Source organism: Maylandia zebra, linkage group LG5 (genome assembly GCF_041146795.1).
Source record: "Maylandia zebra isolate NMK-2024a linkage group LG5, Mzebra_GT3a, whole genome shotgun sequence".
In the NCBI taxonomy this organism is placed as follows: domain Eukaryota; kingdom Metazoa; phylum Chordata; class Actinopteri; order Cichliformes; family Cichlidae; genus Maylandia; species Maylandia zebra.
In genome coordinates this window covers 7,982,645-7,990,896 of record NC_135171.1, presented here as the reverse complement: position 1 = coordinate 7,990,896, position 8,252 = coordinate 7,982,645, and the positions used below count along the sequence as shown (strand labels likewise).

Genomic DNA, 8,252 nt, shown 5'->3' with positions numbered 1-8,252 from the left:
GTGCCTGCTGGAGGCGGAGGCGCAGTGCGGGGAGCCGCTCCAAACGGGAGTGGCGGAGGCGGTGGCGGAGCAGCTGTGCGAGGAGACGGAGGTCCCTGCTCCAGGGCAGCCTGCGCAGCCGGAGTTGGAGGCAGAGGAGCGGGACAGCCCCGCTAAGCCGGGGGTCGGCGGGCTGGCTAGTCCAGCCTCGCTGCCACCAGTCGATTCTGCGCGCCTGACGTCTGCCCAGCCGCCTGGGTACAGGAGCTCACGGCCATGCCTGTGGGGCCGTGTCCGCTTGCTACGCGGCCGACCTCCGGACCAACTTCGCCGTTGCCGCTGGATGCGCGGGCGGCCACCAGAATGGACGCTTCCCCGTCGCTTGGGCTGGGGCGCCGATGTTTTGGGCCGAGTCTCGCCCCAGTTCGCGGGGGGGGGGGGAGTAGGTTCGGCCAGATTGCTCCCCGGCCTCAATCGGGCGATGGGGGTATGTGGTGGGGCGTGGTTTGCGGTGCCGTGCGGACGCACCTGCACGGCATCCGCAATCACGCCGGCCGTATTAAAACACGGGGACTCAGGGGTTGGTGTGTGTGTGGTGTGACGTGAATTAAATAAAGTTGGCTCTGAACGTTGCTCTGTGGTCCCGCCGTGCCTTATTCACGCCACAGTATGTTTTCTCCCTTTCTTTCTAAATGTTGTGTATTGGAACTGTTTGTATGTTATTTCTCCAGGCCTATAGGGGGCGCAGGTTTGCACAGTTTGCTATGTTGAGCCAATTAGTCACTAAAAGAAGTGTGATAGGAAGTGTTTGCTCATGAGTGAAGCAAGACATGGTGTGTTTTCCTCCGATCCAAAGCCATCCACTCCGTTAAATCCCTTTGAGTGGCAATATGAGTAAGTTTCTTAATTGTGTTTACCTTTAAGAGAGGGTATATGACATTATTGAAGTGATTTGGAAACTTTTGATGTGTTTTATATGTCCACTTAAGTTCAACCCAAGCTAATGTTTATGTGACATTTCTGTATTCTGTATCATTTCAGTTTCACACTTTTTTGCATTAAATCCTGTCCAAATACAACACGTGCCTGTTCCTTGGAGGAAGTGATGCAAGAGAGAGTTTAGCTGGCTGTGAATCTCAATATAGGACACTGGGTCACATTGGGTGCAACAGTACAGTGAAATCATAGCGCTCTGCGAGGGACGTCGAGTGACAGTTCTACTCTAACATGGAGAAATCAGAGGCTGAAGGTCAAAACGACGAGGAAGCAAGGTCCACTCGCTCAAGAAGGTCCTCAAAGTCTTCAGGAAAACTGACTGTTAGATCATCTGCAGCATGTTCAAGCAGGTCGTCAGCATCAACCCGAGCCAGTATGGCAGCAGCGCGGGCACAAGCAGAAGCTCAAGCAGCAAAAGCCAGATTAGCTTACGCTGAGAAGGAGATGAACATTAAAGTAGAAAAGGCCCGTCTAGAAGCAACTCTGGATGTAATCAACCTCCAAAAGGAAGCAGATGCAGCCTTGGCTAAAGCAGAGGTAATGGAGTCAGCAGCAGCTCAATTTGACAAAGCTGAATCAGGGGAAGAGTGGCCATTGTCACCCCTACAAGTAACCCCAGAGCAAAAAGTGAGTGAATACATAAATAAACACAGCCACACTGACCTGGTTCCAGACATTACATCTCACCATGATGACAGTAAATATCAGAATGAACAATCCAAACAACCAGTAATGTACACACCTCTTTGTCCCAAACAAGAGCCAGTGCAGTACTCATTCATGCCACAAGATGGGGCAGAGAGACGACTACAAAGAGATGTAAGTCCACAGACTCTCCACAATGCATTACAACTGCAGCACGGATTAAGCTCAAATGATAATGCAGACACCATAGCAAGCGACCTCGCCAGATTCTTAGCCAAGAGTCAGCTAATAACTGGAGGGCTGTCTAAATTTGACGACAAGCCAGAAAATTACCTTAGTTGGAAAGCCACATTCCAGAGCACTGTTAGGGACCTTGGTCTAACAGCCACTGAAGAAATCAACCTACTCATTAAGTGGTTAGGCCCAGAGTCTTCTGAACACGCCAAGAGATTAAAAGCAGTCAACATAAAGCATCCACCTGCCGGTCTGAACATGATATGGTTGAGACTAGAGGAATGTTATGGCTCACCAGAAGCAATAGAAAACTCCCTGTTTGCCCGAATACGAGACTTTCCAAAGCTCTCCAGTAAAGAACCACACAAGCTTCGCGACCTATCAGATCTGCTGTGTGAACTCCAAGCTGCAAAGCTAGATGGTTATTTGCCTGGTTTAAGTTACCTCGACACAGCTAGGGGAGTACATCCAATTGTGGAGAAGCTGCCCTTCCATCTTCAAGAGAAGTGGACAATGGTAGGGTCAAAGTTTAAAGAAGACCACAATGTTAGCTTCCCACCATTCTCATTCTTTGTCGAATTTGTGAAACGTCAAGCAAAAGCAAGGAATGATCCAAGCTTTACCACACCTTTCAACACGACTCTTTCCTATGCCAACCACATGTCCAGCTACAGAAAAGAAAAACCGTTAAGTAACCACAACCAAAGGTCATCGGTTACAGTGCACAAGATGGACATATCATCAGAGGGATCAAAGGTAAAAAAAGCAGACGAAGACATTGAAAGACAGTGCCCCATACATCACAAACCCCACCCACTCAAAAGATGCAGGGGCTTTAGAGCTATGCTGCTTGAGCAGAGGAAGAGGTTCCTCAGAGACAATAGCATTTGTTACCGCTGCCTTGCTTCCACCGGCCACCAAGCCAAAGACTGTACAGTCATGATTAAGTGTGAAGAGTGCAATAGTGAGAAACACCTGGCAGCTCTTCATCCTGCCCCAACACTGCAAATGCTCAGACCTCCTTCATCTCCTGAAGTGCACGGCGGGGAGCAAGCAAATCCACAAGACCCGGATGTTACTGCCACATGCACAGAGGTATGTGGAAATAAAATCACAGGGAGATCCTGTTCTAAGGTTTGCTTAGTGCAAGTCTATCCCAAGGGTCAGCGAGACAACGCCAGAAGGATGTATGCAATAATTGACGATCAAAGTAACCAGTCACTTGCAAAGACAGAGTTTTTTGACATATTTAACATACAAACCACACCTGAACCATACATGCTGAAAACTTGTAGTGGTGTAACACACACGACTGGTAGAAGAGCATGTGGCTACATGGTTGAGTCATTAGATGGAAAAATGAGTTTCCCTCTCCCCGCGCTCATTGAGTGCAATGCCATCCCCAACAACAGGGAAGAGGTGCCAACTGCAGAAGCTGCTTTACACCACCCGCACCTGAAAGCAATAGCTGCTCAAATACCACCTCTCGACCCAAGTGCAGACATTCTGTTGCTGATAGGACGCAACCTTCTGAGAGTTCACAAAGTGAGGGAGCAAATCAATGGCAGAGATAATGACCCATTTGCACAGAAGCTTGACCTGGGCTGGGTTATCATTGGCGATGTGTGTCTTGGTAATGCCCACAAGCCAAGTAAAGTGAATGTTCTGAAAACCTATGTATTGGACAATGGGCGCCCAAGCTATCTCACTCCCTGCGACAGTCACCTTAGTGTAAAGGAGGACTTCAGTCTGAGCCAAACCAAAGCCATCTCCAGTCAACCGCCATCTGCTCTCTCACACCAAAAGCCCACGGCTGAGAATTTGGGAGACTCTGTGTTTTGTCACACCAGCAACGACAACCACCTTGCTCATTCAGCTGAAGATGTAATCTTTTTGAAAAAGATGGCAGGCTTCTTCAAGGACAATACAAACAGCTGGGTTGCACCACTCCCGTTCCGAACCCCCAGACGCAAACTCCCGGATAACCGGTCCTACGCCTACCAACGGCTGATGTCGTTACGACGTACGCTCGACAAGAAACCAGAAATGAAAACACATTTTGTGGAATTCATGCAGAAAATGCTAGATAACCAACATGCAGAGCTCGCACCACCTCCCAATAGAGACAAAGAGAACTGGTATCTCCCCATTTTTGGTGTGTACCATCCCCAAAAGCCAGGGAAGATACGCGTTGTGTTTGATTCGAGTGCACAGTTTGATGGAGTGTGCCTCAATGAGGTGCTGCTTTCTGGCCCGGACCTGAACAACACACTTTTGGGTGTGCTGCTTCGCTTCAGGAAAGAACCAGTCGCAGTCACAGCTGACATTGAACAAATGTTCTACTGCTTTGTGGTCCAAGAAGACCACAGAGACTACCTTCGCTTTCTTTGGTACAAAGACAACGACCTTGGCAAAGACGTAGTAGACTACAGAATGAGGGTGCATGTCTTTGGTAACAGTCCTTCCCCTGCAGTGGCAATTTACGGGCTGAGACTGGCAGCAAGGGAAGCAGAAAGCGAGTATGGAACTGATGCCCGAGACTTCGTAGAGCACAACTTCTATGTCGATGACGCATTAAAGTCTTTCCCAACTGCAGCTGAGGCTGTTGATGTCCTACAGAGAACTCAGAAAATGCTTGCCCTCTCAAATCTACGTCTCCACAAGATTGCTTCCAATAAAGTGGAAGTGGTGAGTGCATTCCCCCCTGAGGATAGGGCCAAAGATATCAAAGATCTCGATTTAACAACAGATGAGCTTCCAGTCCAGCGCAGCTTGGGGGTAAGTTGGAACCCCACAACAGACACGTTCACATTCCACGTTCCACAAGAGCAAAAACCCTTCACTCGCCGGGGCGTACTCTCAACAGTGAACAGCTTGTTTGACCCTCTTGGTTTGCTTGCACCTGTAACCATCAAAGGCAGACTTCTTCTCAGAGAGCTCTCCAGCGGCAACCTTGAGTGGGACAGTTCCTTACCCCAAGACATGTACGACGGCTGGAGAAGGTGGCATGACTCGCTACGAAGTCTCACAAACCTGCACATTCCCCGCCCCTACGTCACGTTCTCCATCTCACAAGCCACATTCATCGAACTTTGTGTTTTCTCAGACGCTTCAGTGAAAGCCATCGCTGCGGTAGCTTACCTGAAGGTCACACATGAAGATAGGCACAGTGAGGTCGGATTCGTTATGGGTAAGGCCAAACTAGCTCCTGTACCAGAACCGACCATTCCTCGATTAGAGCTGTGCGCTGCAGTGCTTGCTGTGGAGATGTCAGAGCTTCTCACAGTAGAACTAAACGTAAAGATTGACAAGACAACATTCTACACTGACAGTAAAGTGGTGTTAGGATACATTAACAATCAGAACAGAAGATTCCATGTATATGTGAACAATCGTGTACAGAGAATCAAGCAGTCTTCCCTACCAGATCAATGGAGATACGTCCCATCAGAGCACAATCCTGCCGATCATGGCTCTCGGTCTGTACCAGCAGACAAACTCTCTGGTACTTCATGGTTGTACGGCCCAGCATTTCTTCTCAATCACGAGACTCTCTCCCCAGAAAAGGGTCCATTTGAACTCGTCGATCCAGAGTCGGACATTGAAATTCGACGTAACGTCAATGTGCTTGTGACCACAACTGCTCCAGGTGCCTTGGGTTCATCACGCTTTGAAAGATTCTCAAAATGGACTTCCCTTGTCCAAGCGGTGGCCTACCTTCGCCACATCTCCCACAGTTTCAAGTCTAAAGATGGTGGTGCCTGTAGCGGCTGGCATCTTTGTAAGGCTAGTCTCACAGATGAAGCGTTATATGAAGCAGAGCACACAATCATCAGGTGTGTCCAGCGTGAAGCCTATGCAGAAGAAATAAAATGCATCATGGCGAAACGAGACTTACCTCGCAACAGTGCTCTTCACAAACTTCATCCCATCGTCGATGGCAAAAACTTATTGCGAGTAGGAGGTCGACTTGCAGAGTCTGGCTTGCCGAGTCATCAGGCTAACCCTCTTCTGATACCAGGGAAGCATCACATTGCAACACTGCTCATTCGACATCACCATGAAGCCACCCAGCACCAAGGAAGACACTTCACTGAGGGGGCTGTGAGAGCAAGTGGCTTATGGGTAGTTGGTTCTAAGAGGTCTATCAGCAGTGTAATCCACAAATGTGTCACCTGCAGAAAGCTTCGAGGTAGAACAGAGCAGCAAATCATGTCTAACTTACCTGCCGAACGCCTTCAGACGGACCCCCCATTCTCTTATGTTGGCCTTGATGTATTTGGACCGTGGGAGGTTTCAACACGCCGCACCAAAGGTGGTCATGCAAACAGTAAGAGATGGGCAGTCTTGTTCACTTGCATGTCTACACGGGCTGTTCATATTGAAGTGACTGAAACTCTCAGCTCTTCCAGTTTCATCAATGCTCTTCGCAGGTTCTTTGCGATCAGAGGCCCTGCCAAACAGTTGAGGTCAGATTGCGGAACCAATTTCATTGGTGCCTCCAAGGACCTAAAGTTGCATTCCCCAAAACCTGGTGATACAAGTGTGGATGACTACCTACGCAAGCAGAGGTGTTCCTGGGTGTTTAATGCTCCTCACTCATCTCACATGGGTGGCGCCTGGGAGCGTATGATAGGCATCTCACGACGCATCCTGGACTCAATGCTCCTACAAGCAGGAAACCCTACTCTAACTCACGAGGTCCTGACAACGTTAATGGCGGAAGTCACGGCTATTATCAACGCAAGGCCACTTGTACCCGTTTCCTCGGATCCAGACGCTCCCTTAATCCTGACCCCATCAGCTCTGCTCACCCAGAAGTTCGATCCGATTCCAACTCCACCTGGGGAATTCACCAAGGCCGACATATATACACGGCAGTGGAAGAGAGTTCAAGCCCTTGCCGACACATTCTGGGCCAGGTGGCAGAGGGAGTACCTCCACATGCTCCAAGGTCGTCAGAAATGGCAGCGCAGCAAACCAAACTTGAAGGAAGGAGACGTTGTTCTTCTGAAGGACAAGCAACTAAAAAGAAATGAGTGGCCTATGGGTGTCATCGTGAAGACACTTCCAAGCAGAGATGGAGTTGTCAGAAAGATGGAAGTGAAGGTGACACGCGACAAGATTGCAAAGACATTCTGTAGACCCATTTCGGACTGTATCCTTCTTCTGAGAGATTGGTCTCATGTGTGAATAGGGTCTAGTGGCAATCTTAAAATAATGCCAGGCGGGGAGTGTATTGGAACTGTTTGTATGTTATTTCTCCAGGCCTATAGGGGGCGCAGGTTTGCACAGTTTGCTATGTTGAGCCAATTAGTCACTAAAAGAAGTGTGATAGGAAGTGTTTGCTCATGAGTGAAGCAAGACATGGTGTGTTTTCCTCCGATCCAAAGCCATCCACTCCGTTAAATCCCTTTGAGTGGCAATATGAGTAAGTTTCTTAATTGTGTTTACCTTTAAGAGAGGGTATATGACATTATTGAAGTGATTTGGAAACTTTTGATGTGTTTTATATGTCCACTTAAGTTCAACCCAAGCTAATGTTTATGTGACATTTCTGTATTCTGTATCATTTCAGTTTCACACTTTTTTGCATTAAATCCTGTCCAAATACAACACGTGCCTGTTCCTTGGAGGAAGTGATGCAAGAGAGAGTTTAGCTGGCTGTGAATCTCAATATAGGACACTGGGTCACATTGGGTGCAACAGTACATGTTGAAAAACTATGATCACAACTTTATTGACACCTGCATGCAGAAACTGGTGACAAAGGTGTGAAAGAACAAAAGGATTTCTTGAAGAGCCTCAGTGGCCTCAGCTGGATATAACATCAGAGTGCAGCACATGAAAAATTAACCAGCTTTATTATTTTATGTATTAAACTGCTTATCAGATTTACTTACTCTTTAATTACCCTTCTAGATTCTTCCGTCTCACTTTAGCCAATGATTAAACACTTGGCAGGTTGCTGGCCTTCAGTATATTTGACCTTTAGTAGTTTTGGCCTTCTTCATATTTGACTAACTGGCAAATGGCCTGTTAGTCTTGTCTCCTACAAGAGAATGCTTTTGAAATTGTTGTCATGTGCTAGACACATGACAACAATTGTGAAGACCTGCTGGACAAGGAAACTGACTCTTTGAACAATAGTCATGCTGTTTCCAATGAAGTTTCACAATTTCTTTGAAATGAACCATATTGTAACAAACATGATAAAAAATACTAGAAAAAAAAGTTTGTCTTACAGAATATTATAAGGAAAAACTAAATCTTTGCCATAGTCGCACCTGCCAAATTTGAAACATCTACTATTAATACAAATGATTAAAGGATGGTCAGTTATACATAGTTCAATCATCCATCCAAATCACTGAATTCAGGTGTTCCAATCACTTCCT

General features: G+C 47.4%; 2 long non-coding RNA genes across 2 annotated transcripts; both read left to right on the top strand.

Annotated features, from left to right (window-relative positions):
* The first annotated feature begins 710 nt into the window (after positions 1-710).
* Positions 711-1,058, top strand: LOC143418728 (uncharacterized). The gene is made up of 2 exons (XR_013098741.1): positions 711-873; positions 1,021-1,058. It is a non-coding gene; the product is annotated as an uncharacterized LOC143418728 (long non-coding RNA).
* Positions 1,059-7,120: 6,062 nt separating this feature from the next.
* On the top strand, positions 7,121-7,470 carry LOC143418727 (uncharacterized). Its single transcript, XR_013098740.1, has 2 exons — positions 7,121-7,285; positions 7,433-7,470. It is a non-coding gene; the product is annotated as an uncharacterized LOC143418727 (long non-coding RNA).
* Positions 7,471-8,252: the final 782 nt, after the last annotated feature.